Here is an 11,774-nt window from a genome sequence, read left to right on the forward strand (position 1 = left end):
CCAGCAGTTTCTGATTTTGTTTCCGATTTCCAGCATCTACAGCTTTTTGGGGTTTTGCTTAAGATTAAAAAACTGTTAATTAAAGCACAAGTTTTTTGATTGTTAGTTTTGATTTTTGCAAAAACATATGTGCATGCACATTTTTAAAATCTTCAAGGTGAGCATGCCTAGTTGGAATTTATCATTGGATTATTAGTGTCAACAGGCACTCTCTTTTGGTTAAAAAAGACAATTACCATAATTTTGTTTATGTGGGTTAAACACAAATGCTATTGTGCAGTATTTCACACAAAGTAACTCCTGCCCCCTTAGGCCATACTATCCTTCTGATTGTTCTGCGCGACAGAAGAATAACTTCAATTTGACTTCCTTCCTCAATCTCTTCTGGAGGTCAAAACGTTGCTAGTAAACTGCTGTCAGTTGTCGGCTCAGTTGGTTTGTTTAGATTAGATTTGGTTTGATTTATTGTAGTCATGTATGCCTAAGAACAGTGAAAGCTTTGTTTGCAAGCAGTACAGGCAGATCATGTTAGGCAAGGACATACAGAGCATCGAGTGCTTAGACAGAGTGAGGTTTACAGGTTGCATTGTACAGGATGTGTGTGAAGCAAGATCAATATTGGCAAGATCAATATTATTTGAAGTTGGAGAGTCCAATAACAGTAGGGAAGAAGCTGTTCTTGAACCTGTTGGTTCAAGCTTCTTTCCTTGATTCTCAGGAAGACCAATCTGATGTCTGCAGCAGTGATGGAAGGAACAGGTATGTCCAGGGCTATTGGGGTAGTTGACACCCACCATATTATGGTCACTCTTCCCCAGAGAAGCTTGCACCACAATGTAGTTAATTAATCCTCTCTCATTACACAGTACCCAGTCTAAGATGGCTTGCTCTCCAGTTGGTTCCTCGACATATTAGTCAAGGAAACCATACCTCATACATTTTAGGAAACCCTCCTCCATCACATTGCTGTCAGTTTGGTTAGTCCAGTCAATACGTAGATTGAAATCACCCATAATAACTGGTGAACCCTTACAGTACATATCTCTAATTTTCTGTTTGATACAATCCCCAACATCACAACCACTGTTTAGTGGTCTGTACACAACTCCCACGAGCATCTTTTTTCCTTTGGTGTTCCGCAGTTCTACACATACCAATTCCACATTGTCCAGTTAAATGTCCTCCCTTACTATCGCACTAATCCACTCCTTAACTAGCAATGCTACCCCACCTCCCCTTCCTTTCTATCTGTCTTTCCTGAAAATTGAATAACCCTGAACTTCGGGTTCCCATCATTGGTCAACCTGGAGCCAGGTCTCTGTGATCCCAATTACATCATATCAATTAATATCACTGTTCTCGCAGTTAATTCATCCACCTACTTACAAAAGCTCCTCACATTGAGGCACAGAGCCTTCAGACTCATCTTTTTGATATTTATTGCCCTTTTAGAATCATGGTGTAATGTGGCCCTTTTTGATTTTTGTCTTTGGTTTCTCTGCCTTCCACCTTCATGTTTTCCCCGCCCTGTCCTTTGTTTCTGTCCCCACATTAGTCCCCTCTGACTTCCTGCATTGGTTCCCATCCCCCTGCCATATTAGTTTAAATCCTCCCCAGCAGCACGAGCAAACACTCCCCTCTAGGACGTTGGTTCCAGGTACAGAGTGTCCAATCCCACCTCCTGCAGAAGTGGTTCCAGTATCCTAGGAATTTGAATCCCTCTCTCTTGCACCATCCTTCAAGCCATGTATTCATTCTAGTTACCTTGCCATTCCTACTCTGACTAGCATGTGGCACTGGTAGCAATCCCAATCTTACTACCTTTGAAGTCCTACTTTTTAGTTCAACTCCTAACTCCTGACTTTCAGCTTGTAGGACCTTATCTCATTTTCTTATCTTTATTGTAGGTGCCTATATGCACCATGTCAGCTGGCTGTTCACCTTCCCCTTCCAGAATGTCCTGCAGCCGCTCAGGGACATCCTTGATCCTTGCACCAGGGAGGCAACATACCATGTCATTTGCGGCCACAGAAACGCCTATCTATTCCCCTTATGATTGAATCCCCTATCACCCCCATAACTCTGCCACTCTTTTTCCTGCCCTCCTGTACAGCAGAGCCAGCCACAGTACCATGAACCTTGCAGCTGCCTTGCCCTGGTGAGTCATCTCCCCCAACAGTATCCAAAACGGTATATTGGTTTTGGAAGGAGATGACCGCAAGGGACACCAGCTCTGCCTGCCTACTCTTCCCCTGTCTGTCGGTCACCCATTCCCGATCTTCCTCAGTAATTTTTATCTGCGGTGAAACCGAGTTACTGAAAGCACTATCCCCGATTCCCTCAGCCTAGTGGATGCTCCAAAGTGAATCCAGCCGCAACTCGAGAGCAGTGAAATGGTCAGACAGGAGCTGCAGCTGGATGTACTTCCTGCACATCGGAAATGTCCCTGAATTCCCACTTCACACAGGAGGAGCGTGGCACAGGTCTGGAACCTCCCGCCATGGCTTAACCCTTAAGTTAACAACAGTAGCAAAACAAAGACAAAACACGGTGGCTCAGTGGTTAGCACTGCTGCCTCACAGCACCAGCGACCTGGGTCGATTCCACCCTTAGGCCACTGTCTGTGTGGAGTTTGCACATTCTCCTCATGTCTTTGTGGGTTTCCTCTGGGTGCTCTGGTTTCCTCCTACAGTCCTAAGATGTACTGGTTCGGGTGGATTGGCCATGCTAAATTACCTGTAGTGCCCAGGGATGTGTAGGTTAGGTGAATTAACCATGGGAAATATAGGGTTACAGAGATAGTAGAGAGATGAGTCTGGGTGGGGGTTGAAAAGTGTGGTGCTAGAAAAGCACAGCCAGTCAGGCAGCATCTGAGGAGCAGTAGAATCGATGTTTCAGACAAAGCCCTTCATCAGGAATGAGATGCTCTTTGGAGAGTTGGTATGGACTTGTGGAGTTGAATGGCCTGTTTCCACATTATAGGGATTCTATGAAAGTAAGAGAGAAGGAAAAACTACTCACCAGTCACTCACTTAGCCGCTGCCTGTGACTTCCCGGTTAAACTTCCTTCTACTTCCCCTTTACCCTCGTGTCTTTAGCAGCTGTTGTAGTTTGCTCCTCCTCTGACTGCGTTACCTCATTGCTGCTTACCCTCCTCACCGAAGGCCAGTATTCACTTAAGCCAATACTTAAACCTTCAGTAACACTTCAATCACAAAGCTGCCCTTCTCAAAATGGCCGCTTTGCTGTAGTTTACCTTCCTTTTATTCACTCCTGGGCAGTGACTGAAACGACTCCTCCCAGAATCCTTGTCAGCAGGGTAAACAAAATTCTAAAGCTGAGAAGTCTAGAACAGACAGTGTGATGTTATTTTTCTCACAGTCCTTTAGGTTTTTGCAATGCTGATATACTCCTGTCTGTTCTTTGATTTGTCACAAAGCAAGTCCTTTTTTTCCTAAAAGCTGTTCCTTGGCTCAAGGATACTCTTCCCTTGATTCTTCTTTCAGAAGTGTAATTTAGATTCGATTACTTTACAGTGTGGAAACAGGCCCTTCGGCCCAACAAGTCCACACCGACCCGCCGAAGTGCAAACCACCCATTCCCCTACATTTACCCCTTCACCTAACACTACGGACAATTTAGCATGGCCAATTCACCTGGCCTGCACATCTTTGTGGCTGTGGGAGGAAACCGGAGCACCCGGAGGAAACCCACGCAGACACGGGGAGAATGTGCAAACTCCACACAGTCAGTCGCCTGAGGTGGGAATTGAACCCGGGTCTCTAGCGCTGTGAGGCAGCAGTGCTAACCACTGTGCCACCGTGGTCCAGTGGTTAGCATTGCAATGATCCAGGCTGGGCTCCGATCAGTCTGGTTTGGTATAGGGATGAAACGGATTTTGAGAGGCCTTTTGTTTATATGTAAACAGATGAGACTTCAGGCCAAAGTGGTCATGTTTCAGAAGTGACCTATATAAAGAAAGGGGAGTGGTCACCTCTCTAGCTGAGCTGAGCAGTTTAGTTCAGTCTGAACTGGTGAGGAGTTCAACAAATGAGTTGTATGGAAAATCTCCCTCTCTCTTTCTGCCCTTTAACTTCAACCTGTAAGCATGTGTTCCATTTCTACTGGGTTTTAAAGGGAGTTTGCTTATTGGGACTGATGTGTATATTTGGGAGCAGTCTGGTTTGGATAGGGTGAATTCTGGAGGGGTTCTTTATTCTGTTCGTTGTGTTTCATTGTGTAATTTTCTGAATAAAATTTAGTTTGTTTTAAACTCCAGTAGTCCAGCTAGCGAGCTTACACCGGGTAATGTCATTGTACACTTACCAAAACAAATTGCAATTTGAGAATGTTTTGAGTGGTCCAGCCTAGTCCATAACAGATTCGATGGTTGATCAGGTTAATTTGGTCTTTTCTTGTATAAGTTCTTTCTTTTAAAATTTCTTGGTTTTCTAACTTTTTCTTACACAGAGAGAGATGCAATCTTTTGGTATGCATGTACTAGATGTTGTTTTCAACTTTCCCGCTCTTGTGACCACGTAACACACTTTAGCTCAATAATCAGGGCTGTTGCCAAGCAGAATTTCCGTAACTCAAAAGACCCACAGTGGTGTTCAATCTTACGGTGACAAAAAGCAACATGGTATTGTACAGCTCAATAACATACACAGCACTTGATTTTCAAATTGAATATAGAATTTCAGTTTATAATCCACAAAAGTGATCCTGTACTGTGCAAATAAAAGTTATGCATCTAACATTTGGTTTTATTTTAATGTGTAAAAGGGGAATGTGACAAACTGATTGCATATTCTCATTGTTCTACCTTTTTCACAGGAGATTTACTGTGATGAAGGTGGAAGGACTACACGTTGTGGTAAGTGAAATGGTTCCCATAATGGAATACAAAACACAGCTATTAGATAATTTGACGTGAAATGTATACAATTAATCATCATTATGATATGGTGGGCTAGGTTAAAATATTCTCTTTGATATGAATTTCTGGTTCACAGTCTTGCAATCATCAAGGAGATGTACACATTGGTTAAATTGCATAAATTCAATAGAAATATGTGAAATTTTGGGGCAGGCTATTGGGGTGGCACAGTGGCTCAGTGGTGAGCACTGCTACCTCACAGTACCAGGGACCCCAGTTCAATTTTGGAGTTTGCACATTCCCCTTCTGTCGACACGGGTTTCCTCCCACAGTCCAAAGATTCGCAGTTTAGGTGGATTGGCCATGCTGAATTGCCCATTGTGTTTATCGATGTGCAGGCTAAGCGGATGAGCCATGGGAAATGAGGGGGGCAAGTCTGGGTGGGATGTTCTTCGGACGGGTTGCTGTGCCTTGAAGGGCCAAATGGCCTGCTTCCACATTGTAGGGATTGTCTGAGTCCAGTGTAAATACTTGGCAATCTATATGTATGTTTTGGTCATCTTGCTATAGGAAGGATGTTATTAAACTGTAAAGGGTGCAGAGGAAATTTACAGGAATGTTGCCAGGACTCAAGGGGCTGAGCTATAGGGAGAGGCTGAACAAGCTATGACTTTAGAATGTAGGAGACTGAGGGGGGATTCTAACAGAAGTGTGTAGGACCATGAGAGGCATGGATAGGGTTAATGCAATCAGTCCTTTTCCTAGGGTTGGGGATTTGAGACCTGGAGGGCATCAGGTTAAGGGGGAAAGAATAAAAGGGAACCTGAGGGCAACCTTTTTACACAGAGAGTGGTACGCATATAGAATGAGCTGCTAGCGAAAGTTTTTGAGGTGGGTACATTAACAACATTTAAAACGCACTTGGACAAATACATGGATAGGAAAGGTTTAGAAGGCTATGGGCCAAGTGCTGGGAAATGGGGTTAGTGTGGATGGATACTTTGATTGGCAAGGACCAGTTTGGGTCAAAGGGCCTGTCTCCGTGCTGTAGAACTCTATGATTCTATGACTCTATATAAGTTAATCCAGATGTTCCATTCTCACTGTGATGCCTATTAGTTTATTTATGTCGTTTCACAAGTAGTTCATTCAGTTCTTTGCGACCCACCCCCAAGTTTTGCCAATCTTGATGACCTTGTGGTTGCAATGCCCTGCTCACTCAGAAGGTCTAATGCTGACAGATGATTCATTACAGGATATGTAATGAGAATGAATATGTTAATAATGATGCCAAAGATAATTTAACTCTCTCAAATACAGACTTTGAGAGGAGAGGAATGGAAGAGTTGCACTGGAGAACTGTATTACATATTCTGCACCTTAGTATGTGAATCGAAGGGTTTATTGGAACTCCTTGGGGTCAGACTGTCATCACTCTTAGATAAGGAAGGGACTGCGATACAGCAGACTCAAAGAAGCTTAGCTAAGGAGAACTGCCCTGAAGAGTGCAGTGCATAGCATCAATGTAGGGACCTCGGGGGCAGCAGAATGCGTGGGGGTGGAGTGCCGTAGGATTTAATCCATGAAAACTGCAATGTTTTAAAGGAAGTCGGCATGCTTGTACATGAATGTGTGCAAACAAATGGTAACTGCTCTTCCATGAGCCAGTTCATTTTGTGCCTTACGCACCGTGGGCTTAGTTTACTTGTGTAAACAGTAGCCATGTTATACTGGTCCCTCTAAAGTGAGACTAAATTCTCAGCTGTCCTGTGCAGGTTCCAGTCATAAACATCTGCTGACATTGGGGTTGCAATGTAAATAAAAGCATTACCTCTCCATCAATAAAGGAGCAGTATCACGCGGTTGCTTTAATTCAATTTTAATGTCTTAATTCTTGAGCAGGCAGAGTAGTATTTTTTTGGTTAGACTCTTAATCAGTTCTAGAATATAAAATGAATAACTGGAACATGGTGAATGCATTGGATTGTAAAACTGTTGTATGACAACCCAGTTAATGTTTTTACCTTCCATCCACCAAGCTGTTTTCCTGGGTTGTCTCTCAGGCAGATCTCTCACTGGGTTTGCCTGAGGTTTCCAATGCAACATGATGTGACACTGGATACCTTTCATGTCCAGCAGGGAACTATTGCATTGGAAATGTTTAACATTTTAAGTGTGGATCATTATTGTCTGACGTTTGGACATTGGTTATACTGTATCCAACACTAACCTTCTCCTAACACCTTTGCGTTCTCTGCTGATTTCGTCTGCAACAGCACTGGGCATGTGCGTAGTCCTCACATGGGGAACCATTCTATTCGTTTACCTCATCTTTGCATCATTGCCAAAATCCCAAACTCAACGCCAGTATCTCAATGTCTAAAAGATATGCTACATTGACAAACATTTCCATTTTCCAATGAGTTCTATAGCTGACTTCTCAAAAGCTCTCACAGCATTCATAAGCAACTACAGATTAAAGGTTTTGTTCCAAACGTACATCCCACTGCCCATAATGTGGGAAAACAACAAAACCTCCAGTTTTCTTAAAAAGCATGGAAATTAGAATGTCAAATATGGGAGACAGGGATATATCAAAACCTCAAATACTCCTGAGCTGGAGTATTCTGGGACCTTGCACAGCCCTGATTTAGAAGATTAAAATGATGTTAATGTCGAATTTACTCAAATCCTCAGTGTTCCCCTCAAACCTGCCCCTGACATTAGATTGTAGAGTTTGTTGAAGCCAGCTGTTCTCATGAGTTGGTATCACTTAACACCTGGAGTTTAATATCAGGAAAAGCTGAACACACAAAGATTGCTGGGAGAGTCCAATGCAATGGCATTGCAGGATTGTGGAGCCTGGAATTGATTGATTCCTGTCCAATAGTTGCAGGGGCTCTGTGGGGAACGGTGGACCACATAAAGATTTAAATTCCCTGTCAGGATTTTGTCTGTTTGGAATCTGTTCTATTATGGCTGGAGCTAATCCTTCTTCCTCTCTTCTTCTGACTTCACCCACCACGCTGAGCCAAATCTTTGCTGCAGGACCTTGAACATAGAAGGCTTTGTCGAGAGTGTGGTGCAAGAGATCAGTGTCAAGAGTGTGGTGCAGGAAAAGCACATCAGGTCAGGCAGCATCTGAGGAGCAGGAGGATCAACATTTCAGGAATAAGCCCTTCATCAGGAATCTTGTGCCCGAAATGTCAATTCTCTTGCTCCCCGGATGCTGCCTAACCTGCTGTGCTTTTCCAGCACCACACTCTCGAATCTGATCACCAGCATCTGCAGTCCTCACTTTCTCCACATAGAGGTCTTAGTCAGTGACTGAGTAGTCATGGCAACTTTTGTCAACTCAATGGTAGTTGAAGCGTGTGTGTGTGTGGTAAACTAATAGCTGGGCTGAAGCAATTACATCCTGAATAATACAATTTCTGCTGCTGGGAAACACCTAACCAGTTTTAGCTATTTCTAACAATATAAAAATTGATATGAGAGCAACATCTGACATCCACTTTGAAAAATATCTGTTCAGCAGGACAAACAGAGGCCACTATGTAACAAAAACAGAGCATGCCGGAGAAACTCAATAGATCTGGCAGCATCTGTGGCGAGTGAAACATTTCGGGTTAACATTTCGAGTCCAGTATAGCTGTTCTTTAGAACTGACCTGCTCCTTTTCTTGACCACAGTATACAGCTTATTGCTGAAGAAAAATCAGACTGGGTTTGAAGTGTTAATTCTCTTTCCCTCTCTACAGATGCTGCCAGGACTGGTGCTTTTCTCCAGCAGTCTCTGTTTCAGATTTCTGGCATCCACAATACTTGGGGGCAACTGTGTGTTATCTAACAGTGTGGGTCTCAGCAGCTGTCAATTCTTCAAGTTGTTATCTGGTTTGCTGTTCACAAAACCCCTAATTACTAATATTGCAATAAAGTCAAGCCCTGAGTGTTGATTTTCAAGTTTGGTGAGTGCGATTGGTTGCCTGTTGTAAAACTTGCGCAATTTCCAGTCCATTGATCTGATGAATTTGGGAATGGTCTGTTTTATGGGAGGGAGCAGTCTGGATATTTGTATTAGTCTTTTACGTGTCACTGGCCAGCTTTTGGGGCCCAACACAAACTGACGTTGGCTGGTTTGCCATTTCAGAAGCATTTAAAAGACTTTATTCTGGGTCTGGAGTTACTAGTAGACCAGACTGAGTAAGGATATTTCTGATGAAGAGTCACTGCACCCAAAATGTTAACTCTGTTTTCTCCTCTCAGATGCTGCCACACCTACTGAGTTTCTCCAGCCAGTTCTGTTTCTGTTCTGGTAAGAATGGCAGATTTCCATAAGAACATAAAACAGAGGAGCAGATATCGGCTACTTAGCCCATCAAGTCTGCTCTGCCATTCTGTGAGATCACGGCTTATCTGACAACCTTTAATTTCCCTTTCCTGCCTTTTCCCCATTCCCTTTACTGATTAAAAATCTGCTCTCTCAGGTTTGATTATATTTAATAGCCCAACCTCAACAGCCTTCTGCAGTAAATCATTCCACAAATTCACTCCCCTCAGAGTGAAGATTTCCTTCCCTAAATGTATTAATGAACCAAATGGGTTATTTCAGCAATAGCATCATGTTTAGTAAGATTTGTTTGCAATTCTGTAGGTTTTAATTGAATTTAAATTCCGCCAAGCTGCAAAGGGATTTAAATTCAGATCCCTAGAGCATTAGCCTGGCCTTTTGAATTAAAAGTTCACGTTTTCTTTGTGCTTTCCCATTTGCTTTTGTGGCTTGGTTCAGAATGATGCCACTAAGACGGCATTACTGTGCCAATGTTTGGTGACCTTGGAGTAACAAGCCCTACATATTGCACTGTGCTGAAACAAAGGAGCATCTCTGTTGCTCTGTGACAGGGCTGCTAATGATGCCACTCTAAATTGGTCCATTATATTAACTATTAGCGTAGGTTGGCATCCATCACAAATCTAGAAACAGCTCACTGGCTGGCATAGGAACAGGAGTTGAGACATTGACCGAGACTGAAACGGTGGCTCAGAGGAGGTGAACAATGGCAAGTGGTTGTACTGTGCAGCTGGGAGCTTGACTTTGGTTTAGGAAGACTAAAGAAGACACTAATGAACCAAATGGGTTCATTAGGGAGAAGAGAGGAGAAGGGAAGTCCACTATTGGCAGTAGCAGATTAAAGAAAACAGTCAACCTGTAGAGAAGGCAAGGAAAACTGGCAAAGCAAAGTTTAAAAAAGAGAAGTTGATTAAAACAAAGAGTTGTCAAAGCAAAGGATAAAAATGCAAGTAAGGGTGGGAATATCTACACATCTAAGAGATTACCATTGTAACTTTAATGCAGTAAAATGAGATTCCAATGGCCTTCCAGTCGATTTGAAATTTACAGCATGATTTTGTTCTTTCCCAGCTTCAGCGTACGTTCAGAGCAGCAGGAAGTCAAGTTTCTTTGAAAAATAGAAGTACACTGTTTTACTTTGTGCAATGGTGGAGCTCAGGTATGTTAGGGGATGCTTAAAGTAATGGCCAATTGCTGGAAAATTGCAAAACTGCTGCTTAACTGGATAAATAGTTATTGAGACCTGTATTGCAGGCCAATCCAATGGCAAGAAACCAGGCCAGAGAATTGTAAAATCCATGCCCTTTTTTGAAAAAGGATAAGCCCAATGACGACAGGCCAATAATTTTAACTGTGGTGATGAGTAAAATTTTAGAAACGATAATCTGGAACACAATTAACAGTTACTTGGGCACGAGGATTACTTAAGGAAAGCCAGATGAATTTACGTCTAAGAGCATGTCCAATTTGATTGGGTTTTTTGATGGGGTGGTTAATGAGGGTAATGTGGTTGATGTGTATATGGACTTCTAATGAGGTTTCATTAAGTTCCACAGAGCAGCCTTGTCAGCACATGAACTAACAAGAGCAGTGGCAGCATGGATAGGATGTTAACTGAGGAACAGGAAATGGAGAGCAGTGGGGAACAGTTGGTTTGTGGACTAAAGGAGATGTTGAGTGGGGCTCCTCAGGAATCTGAACCAGAGCCACTGCATATCTTTGTCCAGATAAGTAGCTTTGAGTTGGGTGTAGAGATTTCAAAGTTTGAAGATGATACAAAGCATGGAAGGCTGGTGGTTGGTTGGGTCGTCATGGCTGAAATGTCATGTGGAGAACTGTGAAGTGACACAGATTGCTGGGAGCAATGAAGGCAGGAAATATGAAATAATGGATGTGGGAGCAGAAGGGCCTGAGGATTTTGACGGTGGCAGGACAGATTAAGAAAGTGATTAAAGCAGCATAAGGGCTTTATAAACTGAAGCATTAGATACTAAAGTGCGGACGTTATGGTGAATCTTTATAAAATGTTAGTTCAACCTCACTTGGAGCATTGCGTCCAATTCTGGGCACTGACTTTTTGTTAAAGAAGGAAAATCATCATCTTGTTAGAGAAAAATCATTGAGAATGGGAGGAGGGACTTCAATTATGTGGACGTTTTGGAGAGGGAGTGAATTCCGGAGAGGAGATTTGCTCAAGACATGAGCAATCTGGACAGAGTAGATAGGGGGAAATTGTTCCTGCTGTTGAAAGGATCAAAAACCACAGATTTAGGGAGATTGGCTAAACACGCAATGACAGGATGAGGAAAAACCTTCTCACACGGTGGGTGGCTGGACCTGAGGCTGTGTTGATGGAGGCAGATGAAATTGAGGCATTGAATTGAACTTTTATCTGAAAAGGAAGCACGTGAAAATAGATAAGTCCCCTGGGCCTGATGGCATTTATCCTAGGATTCTCTGGGAAGCAAGGGAGGAGATTGCAGAGCCATTGGCCTTGATTTTTATGTCCTCGTTGTCTACAGGAGTAGTGCCAGAAGACTGGAGG

The sequence above is a fragment of the Chiloscyllium plagiosum genome, chromosome 22 (genome assembly GCF_004010195.1).
Source record: "Chiloscyllium plagiosum isolate BGI_BamShark_2017 chromosome 22, ASM401019v2, whole genome shotgun sequence".
In the NCBI taxonomy this organism is placed as follows: Eukaryota; Metazoa; Chordata; class Chondrichthyes; order Orectolobiformes; family Hemiscylliidae; genus Chiloscyllium; species Chiloscyllium plagiosum.